The sequence below is a fragment of the Pelodiscus sinensis genome, chromosome 5 (genome assembly GCF_052426305.1).
Source record: "Pelodiscus sinensis isolate ZL-2025 chromosome 5, ASM5242630v1, whole genome shotgun sequence".
Taxonomy (NCBI): Eukaryota; Metazoa; Chordata; order Testudines; family Trionychidae; genus Pelodiscus; species Pelodiscus sinensis.
In genome coordinates, this window is record NC_143056.1 from 15,983,570 (window position 1) to 15,997,166 (window position 13,597).

A 13,597-nucleotide genomic window follows, 5' to 3' on the forward strand; every position below is an offset into this window, starting at 1 on the left:
TTTGTCAACAAAACCCTGTAGTCTAGGCACACCCATAGATTCTAAAGTTTTACATTGTTTTGTTTTTGAGTGCTGTTAAAAAAAACCCTACACTTGTAAGTTGCACTTTCCAATAAAGTTTGCACTACAATTCTTGTATGAATTAAAATCAATACATCTGAAAATATAGGAGACTATCCAAAATATTTATAATACAGCGGAACTCATTGCTGAGGATGTTTTAAAGATCAAAGCTATAATGAGGTTAAAAAAAATATGTTCATGGAAGATAGGTCTATCAGTGACTGTTAGCCAAGATAGTTAAGGATGCAATTCCATGTACTGGATTTCCCTAGCTTCTGATCTCCAGAACCTAGGAGTGGATATGCCTGTTTCATTTGTTCTGTCTGAAGCACCTGCCATTGGCCACTGTCAGAAGACAGAATACTGGGCTACAGGGAGCATTGATCTGACCCAGTATAGCCATTCTAATGTTGATTTCTGATGTATACTAACTTCTAAGTTCCCTCTGTTGGATTGAAACAGTAAATCTGTTACACAAAATATATACTAATTCTTGATTCCACTCCTGTTTTGATTATTTCTGAAAAATATTTTTTAGAAATTAAACATCTTTTGGTTTGGGTCTAGTTACTGGACTAAAATAAAATCAGCTGGTGTCTGAAAAAAAATCCTTAGTTGATGCAGAAGAATTTGCTGAAACAGAGCCTGCTCTCGCTCTCACACAAGCCAATAACTTTCACTGACCTCCCAAAGGGTAGGATGATGCTCCTCCATTTCCAAGTAGATAGCCTCTATCTGAGATCAGTCTCTTTAGTTCAAGATTGATAAACTGTACCCAGAGGAAAAAGAGAAATTCATAAGCTTTGCTTTGAAGTGTTTTTTACCTTTGCTAAAATTCTCAAATTTTGAGACTCTAATGACACCAAAATATGAGCATCTCACTTGTTATATTCCCGAGGCAGAATCATAGAATACTAGAACTGGAGGGGATCATTAAGTCCAGCTCCCTGCCCTCACAGCAGTGTCAACATGTACAGTTATGTTATTTTTTGGATTGTGTATATTGATCTTGTAAGAGAGGTTGATGTAAATGAGATTTTCTTGATGAAACAAAATTGCTAGTTTCATGCATTTGAGTCAACATCTACACTAGAGATTTTTCAGAAGAGCAGACGCGCTTTTTCGGCATCCCTGTAAACCTCATTTTATGAGGCAGAAGGGATGTTCAGAAAAAGGGAAAGGGTTTTTTTCCCTGACATTTGGCCCAGTGTAGACAGGCCAAATGTCAGAAAAGCCTCTTCTGAAAAAAGCAGAAAAAGCTATACAAATTGTGCTTCTCAATTTGCGTAGTTTTTTCCGCAAGAACAGTGTTGTGTAGACATAGCCTAAGAGACCAACATGAATGGCTCAAAAATGAATTATTGAAAAACCTTATAAGCTGTATTAATTTATTTTCTAAAACCACTGGACCAGCTCTTGAGGACATGCCACTAGCCGATCTTAAGTGTACAGTAACTTGGATGCTCCCATAGAATTTTTTTCTTGAAATTTCTTTGATAATTTCTAGTGGTACAATGGACCTAGGGAATTCCTGCATGTGGAATGGCCTCTCTCTAAATAATGTTGCCAACCAAAATCTCTTGTTGTGTGTCGTCATATGAAGGTACTGAGTAAAGTTAAGAAGCATCTATCTTACTACTTTTCATCGAACAGCAAATGAATTTACGGCTTGACTGCTAGGTAAAGAGAAGACAAATTACATTAACCAAAAGTCAAGGAGTAGCCTCATCCACTTCTACCTCAATCATTTGTTCTTCCAACAGGAAGCATAAAGTTCAGCACCTTTCTTCTGTCTCTGCAATGTAATTTATTTTTCATTTTTTTCTTTTCTAATGAAAAAGATAAGATCCAAGAGGAAAAACAAGAGCACATGGGAAAAGTGAAGATATGAAGGTGGGGGTAGAGGGAGGAAAGCAGAAGGTAGTTCTGCTTATAGACCTGCAGAGCCTGTCGTTATGTTCCATTTTGTGAAAAAGGGCTGTAGATTGTTGGCATCTTTTCAAGATTCAGTCCCTGGCTCTGGACCTGTGCCTTGGTGCAGGGGGATGAGGTTTTTCCATGACTCAGCTTCGCCTCCCTATATTTGCCCATTTTCTCTCCTGGGTTCAACCTTTTAAAAGACTATATGGATGTACATTTTGGGCTCAGATAAGTTTGTTTTTTGGGAAACCATAGATTGACAGATTCCATGGCCAGAAGGGACCATTGTCATAACCTAGTCTGACTTCCTGTATAGCACAGGCTGTAGAACAGTGGTTCTTAAACTTTTGAATTGGTGACCCCTTTCACATATCAAGTCTCTGAGGACAGCTCCCCATATAAATTTTATATGGAATACTATTATAAATGCTGAAGGTGAAGCAAAGTTTGGGGTAGAGGCTGTCAGTTTTTGACCCCCATGTAATAACATTGCAATCCTGTCTGAGGTGTGTCAACCTCCAATTTGCGTTCTACCATAGAACTTGCCCCCAAATAATTCGTAGAGGATATCTTTCATAAAAACACACACACATTGTTTTAAAAATTGCCAGTGATGTTCCAGTGGTTAAGTACGCTCTCTGTCAAAAATTTATATCCTATTTGCAATATGAATTTGTCTAATTTCGAGCCAATGGATCATGTTATACCTTTCTGCAGTTGATTAAATAGCCCATCATCAAGTATTTTTCCCCATGTAGGTTTTTATACACTGTCATCAAATCTTAACCTTAACTTTCTTTGTGTTAAGATAAATAGATTGATCATCTTGAGTTTAATTGTCCTCTCTTCTCTCTTCTCCTCTCCTCTCCTCCCATTTATCCACACCTTTTTTGAATGAACTGGACAAAGTATACCTGCAGTGGTCACATTGGTGCCAAATACAGAGGCTAAAGTAACTTTTGCTTTTGGCCATAGTGTTACAGTGGGCTTTTAATCCATTTAATGTGCCCTGTTAACATCATGTTCAACTTTTATCAAGATGATGTGCACGGTATGGAAATCTAAGCATATTATAACTATGTAACCTTTTCAATCAAACTTGTAATCTCGTTTAAAAAAAGATACCAAGTTAATTTTACAGGATCTATTTTCCATAAATCCATGGTAAACCTTTCTTCTTTATTAATCGAGTTCCGTATCAACTCCATTATTTTGCCCGGGAGTGATGTCAGACTGAAAGGCCTATAATTATCCAGGTCCTCCTGTTTGCTCTTTATAAATATTGGTACAACATTATCTCTCTTTCAGTGTTCTGGAACTTCCCCAGTCTTCCGAGATTTATTAAAAAACAACAGTAATAGTCTAGAAAGCTCTTCAGCCAGCTCTTCTAAAACTCTTAGATGCAAGTCATCTGGACTTGCTGTTTTAAAAATGTCTGACTTTATAACATCCTCCCGAGATACTTGTGGAATGGACTGGAATGATATGGCACTACCATCTACTTTTTGAAGTCCAGGCTCTTGGAACAAACTTTCCCATAAGGACACAATGCCTTTTGATGTCTTCATAGGGCTACCAGTGGATACGGTCCCACATTCTTTACTAGAAATCTAAGAAATGGCACTTTTAGTGGTGTGCCTTCCTCTAGCATAAGATGTTACCGATCTCATGGTGGTGGTGTCTCCTGAGGCAGAGTAACCCAAAACCAGTGAGCCATAACTTGCCTGGTGTGGCATCCACTTGTATGTAGCTGCAGAACTGGGGCTGTTTTCTTTATTTGATTTACTAATCAGAGCGGGATGGCAAATGACAGTTGCATTTCATTACAACTTTTAGGCATTTGAATTTTTGTTTTTTGTTCCTTATTGAAATAAAACTTATTTACGGTAAACCCTGTGTTATCCAGCACGCTCAGGGATTAGGGTGTTACGGTTATCTAAAAAAATAATAGTAAAACTTAAGTTTTTAATATTGGTAGTTTTGTAGTGTAAGGCAGTTGGTCTCACATTTCTATTTTGAGTTAAAGATGATTAGTACTTCTTAAATAAAAAATTAAGCCAATCATGGTAAACCAAGCCAGGCCTGTGCGCCTGCAGACGTGATAGTATTGTGGCTGGGAGCAATGGTGGTTAACAAGTTTTCTGGTTGTTAGAGTGCCGGATAACAAAGCTTTCACTGTAACATTTTTTGCTAAGTGGAATTGTCTAAACATCTGTTTTCAAATGAGAAATGTCTCATTTTCAGTTCAGGTCAGGGTATCTTCTGCTGTGACCAGAATCTAACTGAAAGACTTTCTGTCCACAACTTGATAAAAACTATGCATCTCCACAAAATATTTTGGCTTTGACAAAACAGCATATTTGGACACTAAACTGTTTAATCAAAAGTGTTCTGATCAGGTCTTCTATTTAGAGTAGGGCTATTCTTTTTCTTCCACTTGATCAACCAGCAACAGGGTTGCATATTCATTAACCAGTAAACTAGATTACTCAGGGGTCTTTGGTTGAGAATCTTCTCTGCTTGTATTTTCACTTAGTTAACTTTGGTTCTCTGCTTGTTTTGTTTGCAGGTACAGTTTTTTTTCTTTCGAAGTAGCCTTGCTGGCTTTTGTTTTCTTTGCCGTTTTCCCAATCTAGATTCTATTGTTTACTTGTTCAAAGTAGGGATATTAAATTTTGTTTAAACAACTAATCGACTAGTTGATGGATTAATTGATTAGTCGAGAAGCCGGGGAGCCTCAGCGGGGGCCCTGGGAGCTAAACCTGCTGCAGCTTTGCCTTTTAAATGTGTTAAGAGCTGGCAGGCTCTTCATACATTTAAAAGGCCGAAACACAGCGGCGGGGACCTGGCATGAGCCAGGAATGAGCTATCCTGGTTCACGCTGGTCTCCCTGCTCCCTCCCACTGCGCTTCTGGTTTTGAAATGTATTAAGAGCCAGGCTACTAACCCAGGCTCTTAATATATTTAAAAAAGCAGAGGTCCAGCGTCTGGGACTGGGCATGAGCTGGGAATCAGCTGATTCCTGGCTCATGTCCAGTCCCTGCCACTCCCCTGCCCCCTGCAGAGATAGGGGAACTGGCTTCTAAGCCTGCTTTCACCAGCACTGGCTTCTGCTCTTCCCCTGCCCCCCTGCTTGCTGCCTCTCATAGAGGCAGCGAAGGGGTGGGGAAGCGACTAGTCAAGGGACTAGTCGACTATCTGATAAGCTTTTGCTTTCTGTCCACTACTTCATAAAAAGGCTTGCTTATTGGATAGTCTAGTCACTTTCATCCCTAGTTCAAAGGGTTGAGGAACTTGTTTAGCTTTGACTTACATGTTTGTACTGTTTGGGTTTGCCCATAAGTTTCAGGATCCTCTCCCCCTTTCATCCTGGGAGAACCAGTCAGCTAGAGATCTGATCTTATAAGGTGTCAAAAGACTGTCCCTCTTGTGGTTTAAAGTAAAAGGTTTGGAAATGTGGCTAGTCCCAGGGAAGCGCAGAAACAGGCGAACTATTACTAAATATCTTCTAAACTTTTATTAAAGGGCTTCTACGTATAAATTATTATTTTATCAATTTTTTTACATATGTAGGCACTAAATAATTATTAGAATGACCAATAAGCAAAATGCAATACAGTAAAGAAACTTCCTTGAGGTTTCTCTAAATCCCAATAGTTGTTAACAAGGGACCAGGGATTATTAACAGTTACATTTACATCAGTCTTATTTTATAAGAATAATCATTTATCTAAAACTCTTAACACTACTACTTAACAATACCTCTAAACAATTTCAGATAACAATACTTACATTTAACAGACACACAAACTACAACAACATCATATTTGGTATTCGTTATGTTTGGTATACGTTACGCTCTACAGGAACTCATTTGGTTCGGTGAGCGGGAGGTGGCCCTCGGGTGATCAGTCCTCAGACCTGGCTCATATTCTGCCATCCAATGTTTATTTGGGATTCCTCAATTTGATACAGGAGGGGAAGCTGTTTTATAGAGAGAGCTTTTGCGCGCTTTTTGTGATAGGCTAGCAGACCCTGTCTGTTAAGTGACAGGAGTAAGGGGGTGAGATGGTTTCCTGTTTTTCCTTTTCTGCTTTATCAGGCATGGCATGGCACAGTCAGCACAAACTTTACATGAACTTTTTTGGGTCTGGTTTTGGTTCCTGTTCGTCGCTGATCTTTAAGTTACATAGTATAAGGTTTTTCATCAAGGGGAAGTTGACCTTTTGCTTGGATGGCAATATGCGCGAGAGGCCTGGCCAGCAAAGAGCCTGCTTTCACACCTCTAATCATGGGAAATACCAGTCTGTTCCTGGTGTCCCTCTCTTTTATATAGTAGCAGAATGATCTTGAGATGTAGTTGCAACTGTCTTCAGACAGAGAAGGTTTTCGCAGTTCTCTGTCTTTTACTTTGATCTCTGACTCTGCAGTGAAAATTAGGGATGTGAACAACTAGTCGACTATCCAATAAAGCAAATGCTTATTGGATAGTCAAACATGTTAGTCAGTTAATTGCTTCTCCCACCCCTTTCTGCCTCTATCAGAAAGAGGCAGCAAAGGTGCGAGGGAAAGGAGGAAGTGCTTCAAAGCAGCAGTGCTGCCTGGAGCCCAGGGCACTGATGCTTTGAAATTCTGCGTGCAGCCCAGAGCCAGCTGGCAGTCTCGAGGTCTCCTGGGGTCAGCTGGGAGTCCCCAGCTGGCCCCATACTGCACACAGCATTTCAAAGCAGCAATACCATGTGGAGCCGAGGGTCAACTGAGGACTTCCCCACTGACCCAGGGCTCCACATGGTGCTGCCACTTTGAAACACTGCAGGGAGGACGAGGCCAGTTGGGGGACTTCTTGAGTCCCCTGCTGGCCCCATGCTCCCCGCAGCTTTCACCTTTGAAATGCTTCAAAGGCAGAGGTGCCCTTATTGACTATTCGATTAGCCAGTTAATCAAAATTTTACATCTCTAGTGAAAATGTCATCTTTAATATGGCTATATTGTTGCTTCTCTTTATATAAGTTTCTGTATGTTGTGTTACTGCTTATTGTAGAGATGTATTGTCAGATGGGGGGAAAGAGCGCACAAGAAGGGAAATACAGTAACTGGTAATTTTTGTAATCTTCAGCCTGCAAAAACCCCCAAAAAACTGGCTTCCTTCTCTTATGGCTGTTCTCTCAAGTGATTAAATTTTCCTTCTTATATGTATCATCACTGCAACTTATTTCCTCTAGAAATTTGTTTACTTAAGAAGTGGACTGGCTGATTCCTTGAACGGTTATCCTTTTATCTCCTTGCGTAGGTGACATTATACATTTAAACGTGATTTTGTTGTAGGACAGGAGAATAATAGTAATACAGCTAACAGAATTACACTGAAGTATATTATTCCTTCTGAGGACCTAGATTGAGGAAGTGCTTTTCAGCACAAGATGAAATGAAGGCACTTAGTTCAGTGAATTTTTGACTGATTGAAAGAAGTGGATTAAGGTCTGTCACTTTAAATTAGAAACTAGAAAGGTTTCACTGGTGTAAGATTGTGATCTTTTGGATCTCTTTTTCTTTCTTGGATTAAACACATGGCTGTGAAGGTCTAAACAATGAAAACCTTCGGCCTACTGATTGGATAAGAAAACATTTTAATAGTAAATCTTGAAACCTTTGGAGATACCTAGTTGCTGTCTTCCTATAGTAATACTCTTTACCTATTTCATGACACATCCAGGTTGACTGAATTTGTTTCCAGTACCCCACCACACAAATTTATATATTGATCTCTTGAATTTAGACAACCTGGATGTGGTCTTTAGGCCCTGCTGCACAATAAATGTTAATCGTAATGAACCAAATAACTTCAGGTATCTTCCCCCAAACAATAGACATTTTCCTTTAAGTACTTATTTGCTTTTAGTGTTCCCTTTGTTATTCAAGCAAGTATCCATAGAAGCTTTGTATTCTTATTGTTCGGTTCTTGGTATTTCTGAAAAAAAGACAACCAATGCCACTGTCAGTACACTCAATATTTTACTGGATTATCTTTCTTTGATCTTGACAATCCTCTGTGGAAATTCACCATTGTTAAATAAATTAGATAAATTTATTGGATGAAAGATTAGGCATCTGTGTCTTAGGTACTCTGGTCAATTGCTATTTTCAAAGGAGTAAATAGAATCTAAAAATCTTATGAATTTCAGATTGCATATATCTTTCAGTGGAGATTTTTCAAACTGTAGCATGCTTTAGATTGACTACCTGTTTAATTCGCTTGTCAGTAGTAAGTAGATGACTGTTCTTGTCCACAAAAGCTGAAGTAAATATGTGGGCTCTTATGAGCCAGGACTTTCAGACGTGATATGAAAAGTAAATACAGGCAGTCCCCGACTTACGTGCATCCGACTTACGTCGGATCCCTAGATACGAACTGGGTGAGGCAACTCCCGCACATGCGCAGCAGCATTCCCGGGGCTCACTCACCTGGGTCCTAGGATCCTCCTCCTCCTCGGGCCGGCTCCGACTGGGGTCCCGCAGAGCTGCCGGGCAGAGGAAAAGTGCCTCCCCACGCCCGCTGCCCCCCCCCCCCCCCGCCAGCAACAGGCTGCCCCCTCGCCTGAGCAACAGGCTGCCGAACAGACAAAAGCAGCCTCTCCGCCCCTCCTCCCCTCTATACATGCCGGGCTCCCGGAGCGCAGCAGCGTCCCCGGGGCTCGCTCACCTGGGTCCTAGAATCCACCTTCTACTCCTCTTCGGCCGGCTCCTCTGGCCTGCCGGCTCCAACTGGCCTCTGCCTGCAGCAGCTGGCCACAGGGACAGGGATCCCGCAGAGCTGCCGGGCAGAGGAAAAGTGCCTCCCCACGCCCGCTGTCCCCCCCCTCCCCCCCGCGGCCTCGCATCCTGCACGCCTCCCCCCTCCCCCCCTGCCAGCAACAGGCTGCCCCCTCCCCTGAGCAACAGGCTGCCGAACAGCAGACAAAAGCAGCCTCTCGGCCCCTCCTCCCCCTATACATGCTGGGCTCCCTGGGCAAACAAAGACTCCACCAAAACAAACAAAGTGCTGGCCTCATTGTGTTAGCAAAAAAAGGACCCTCCTCCTAGAACCCTGGGTGGTGTGTGGAAATAAAGCTATTAGCTCAAAGCATGGTGCAGAGCTGTTTGGTATTTGATGAGTTACTCCTTTAGTCCTGAGTTTGTCACAGGGACAGAAATAGATGTGAAATCTTCTGAACAGGGGAACAGACAGCAAAACAAACATTAGAGGGGAGTTAACCTTTCCCTATGCTATCCAAAACTAAAAAAAATGTTTGGCTAGAGTTTCCCCTACAATATGTACCAGTTCCGACTTACATACAAATTCAACTTAAGAACAAACCTACAGTCCCTATCTTGTACGTAACCCGGGGACTGCCTGTAATGAAAAGAAAATTGAAGGATGAAAAGATTTCCTTTCCTTTGGAGGTGTCACTTTAAAACATCTTCCAAGGTCTGAAGAATAAGAACTGATTAAGTCTATACCAGGGATGGGGAACCCGCAACCCCCAGTTTGCCTAAATCCAGCGCCCAAGGCTCAGCCCCTCCACCCGCACTGGGGAACATGTATTGGCACTCCAGCCTCCCTGCTCTCTCACCATGGGACTAGAGCACACAAAATCTATTAGTGTGGGATTCAGCAGCCCCCAACCCAAAAAAGGTTCCCCACCCTTTGGAGAAGTATAGAATCTGAAATGTAGAGTATATTAACTAATCCTTCCACAGGTGGGAGGATCCCCCACAGAAGTGAAACTAAATCTTTGGAGTCTATCTAGCTGTAGCAGAGTAAGCATATGCAAATATCATATTGAAAAGAATAATGCAATAAGGTGGAAAGAAGAACATCTTGATAGCATATTATATTCCTTGTTAAGAAAATAAGGATCAAAAGGATGAGTTCTCACAGGTGGGTTGGCAAACTCAGATGTCTTTTTTTTTTTAAAATATATCTGGCCTGTATGGTTGTAAACTGTTGTAATGATATCTGCCTAAATCTGCAGATACCCTGAAACATTGCCTCTGAGAGGGGGATTAGGTGCTGCTATTCCGTCTGATTGGGACAGTATTTCTGAAGCCTGATAATAATAATTTAAACAGCTATTTTATGGCTGATTAAAGCATACAAACACTAACAATCATTTTGTGAAGATCTGCGTAATCTACTGGGAATGTCATCTTGTTTTGGAGTCTGAGTGAACAGAATTTAGGAGGGTACTGCTTATTTTTTCCAGTTTGATCCCTGGATTTTGAGAGGAATGGGACTGTATTACTTAGATTTGGAATGTTCAGCCTTTTTAAGCTGTCTGACAAATGGGAGCAGTACAATAAGGCTGCTGAATTCCATACCAGATCCATCTTTTTAAATGGATAATCACGCTTCTTTCACCATAATTAAGATGCTTGTAAAAAATGGGTTTAGATGTACAAATGTTATCATAGTTTCTGAACTAGAGGAATTAACCCAGAGTTAGGGATTGGAGAAAAAGGATTTAAATATTTACCTGTAAGGCTGTAGACCCTCACCAAAACGAGTAGTAGGATGGGAGAATGAAAGAGTGAAACAGGCTGTAAATGAATTTTGCCAAAGTTAAATGAAATCTAAGACTAATAAATAAATGCAAATGGTGAATGTGGAATTAAATTTAAAAAAATATTTAATCTGTAATATTACCACCTTAGACTAATAACAAAGTTCAAAATATGTGGAAGAGCCCTCATAATTTATTACCATCAGAGGTTCTTAAATGACATATTTCAGCAATACATGTCTTTTAGTGATTGCTGTGTTAGCCTTGTAGCATCTTTAATTTCCAGTATATAGAGAAAGTGCCAAATGTCCCAGTACCTATGAATATTTGATCATTCCAAAGTGAAAAGTATACTCTCTCTCAAAGCAAATCCAGATGAAGTATCTGTACTGGCTTGCCAATAGAACTAGAGCCACTTTTTTGTATTGCTTATTCTTTCTGTGACTTTTACACTAGCATTAAAAATGTATGAGCTCTGTGAAAAAATGGAGTAACGTACAGTCCACTGGATAGCATGTAGTACCTTCCGACTTCCTCTCTGAGGGTGTCTAGACTACAGTTTTTTTTTAAAAAAGTAGCCTTTTTTCGAAAAAACTTCCCCTGCGTCTAGACTTTTGCCGCGTTCTTTCGAAAGAACGCAGCAGTTTTTTTGACTACGGAAAACCTCGTTTTACTAGGAAGAATGCCTTTTTTCGAAAGTGCTCTTTCAAAAAAAGGTGCTATGTAATGCAAACTGTGCTTTTTCGAAAGAGAGCATCCAGACTGCCAGGGTGCTCTCCTTTGAAAAAGCAGCTCGCTTTTTCGAAAATATTGGTTGTAGTCTAGATGCTCTTTTCTGAAAGAGGCTTTTTCAAAAGTATCTTTTGAAAAAGCCTCTTTCGAAAGAGGCTTGCAGTCTAGACGTAGCATGAATCAGTGGTAACTGAACACGGTAAAAGATTGCATTTAGGATCTTAGAGCAGAAATTCCCTGAAGTACAATTTCTATTAAGTTTAATCAGTGTTTTGTGTGGACAGGTTTTCTGCACCTTGAGATCAGTCATTATATTGTACGTGACGTGGATGAAGCAGGTTAGATTTACATTGAGTTTCAAGTAGGTCCTAGATCTGGGGTCCTACATCTCAGGATTGGAAGACCGAATCAGTGAAACAGCAATTTGACTGTGGCACTTGGCTCTACTGAAAAAATTAATGTGACCTCCACCCAGCAGGCCTTGGTTGATAGGGCTTCACCATGGTAAACTGTGTCTTTGAGTGTTAGAATTTAATTATTTTGTGATTGGTGTTTTTATGGAAAATTTGCTGAGAAGTGTTAATCATATTGTCTACAATTATGCGAGACTGGGGACAAGACTGAGGCATTTGAACTTTCCTCCAAAAAAGAAAAAACATGAGAGAAGATGAATATTTTCATCTGTTGGTTTGTTTTCTAAACAAAATGAAAAAGCTGGGTGACTTAGTGAAGCCTGAGATGGAAAAATGATATGTTGTTGGCTCTAATGGAGGTACTTTATTGACTTGAATAATAAATCCTTTTTGCAAGTCAGATTTCTAAATGATGAGGTTTAAGATTTATAATCCCAGGTCATCCATCTAAGAGGCTCAAACTTCAATGTGGAAAAAAAACCCTCTTTAATCTTCTTAGTAGTTTGTCAAAACAAACTGCAGGGCATCTAGAGAACCCAAATCAGTGGAAGCAAGAGACACTTGGAAACATTGTATAGTTCTATCTTCATGGCTCGCAAAAAGGAAATCAACCATACAGTGTCAAATTCTACAGGAAGTGCTAGAGACTGGGTATCAATATATATTTCTGTACCTTAATATGCATCAAGACTAATCTTAATTCAGGGAACACATTTCAATTTTGGTCACTTCCTTTCTGTGTTGTACTATCCTTTCTCCATAGACCTACAGATAACACTTGCTAGTCCTGTCTCGCTGTTGGTCATAAAAGGAGATAATGTTAAAGTGCAATTCAACACATTCCACTAAATATACTAAGTGAAATAATACCCATCTACATTTGAGTGATAGACTGAGTGATCTCTTTGAAAATGCTTGGCAACCTTGGAGATTCTTGTAATGGTTTTAAATTTAAAAAAGTAGAATTAAAGCATAGAAAAATCCCTAATCATTTCTCCCTCCTGAACAAGGGGAGAAGAGTAGGTGAAAATACCTTGAAGAAAGTTCACTTCAAATTGAATGACTTTAAAAAAAAATAGCTTTGAATGCAGTATGAGTATATTTATTACCAGGAGGCCTGCACCCTCATCAGGCTTTCTGTAAGCTTGTTTGATGTGTTGCAATAGCCCAGGTGCACACTTTGCTCTGTATTCACCAGCTTCACTTAGCATGGCAGAGGAACACTTCTGCTGCATGAAACCACTAAAACACCAACTAATTAAATAAGGGCTGGGGGTTTTTTCAGTACCATCTCAGAAGTTTGAATTTGAGTCTCTTAACTTTGACCTGTATTTATGGCTTGGGGCTGCAGCGTGCTCAGGTAGGAACACTCACATCCAATTTGGAACTGGAGCATTGCAACATCCAACCCTCTCCTAAGGTCAGAAAATCCTGACTTAACACTTTATTTTATTTAATTTCTTCAAACTTTTGGAATAGTACTGTAAGTGCCTATTCCATAAATTAAAAATCTTTATAGGAACATAAATAAAGGGCTTCCCATAAACATCTACTTAAGTGCACAGTCTCCTCAATGGCCTTAAAATAAAAGGGAAAAAAGATGAGCATTACAGTTTGCAGGGAAAGTCATCCAATTTGAGTTTCAATGGACTAAAGTGGGGGTGCTGTTCCAAAATTGAGGACTTGTCTCAGAAAATGCTGCACTAACTGCTCCCCCTCATTTATATTAAGGGAGCCTCAGATTGAGAACCTGTATTTAGCTCAATTGTGGCAGTTCATTCACTGTGAGAGGCAGGTCTCCTAAGCACTTGGGACTTTATAGGTTAGAAAAACAGTACACTGAAGTGAGGATAGCAAATGAAAAATGAGAGAAAGCAAAAATCCTTGGAGCAATGAATGCCACTCCCTGCCCGGGTGGAAGAGTAGTTT

General features: G+C 40.2%; 1 protein-coding gene across 9 annotated transcripts in view; it reads left to right on the forward strand.

The window, feature by feature from the left end:
• The window catches only part of BRF1 (BRF1 general transcription factor IIIB subunit), a 260,533-nt gene that overhangs the window by 108,827 nt on the left and 138,109 nt on the right, over positions 1 to 13,597 (forward strand). The gene's annotated exons all lie outside the window — the stretch shown is intronic.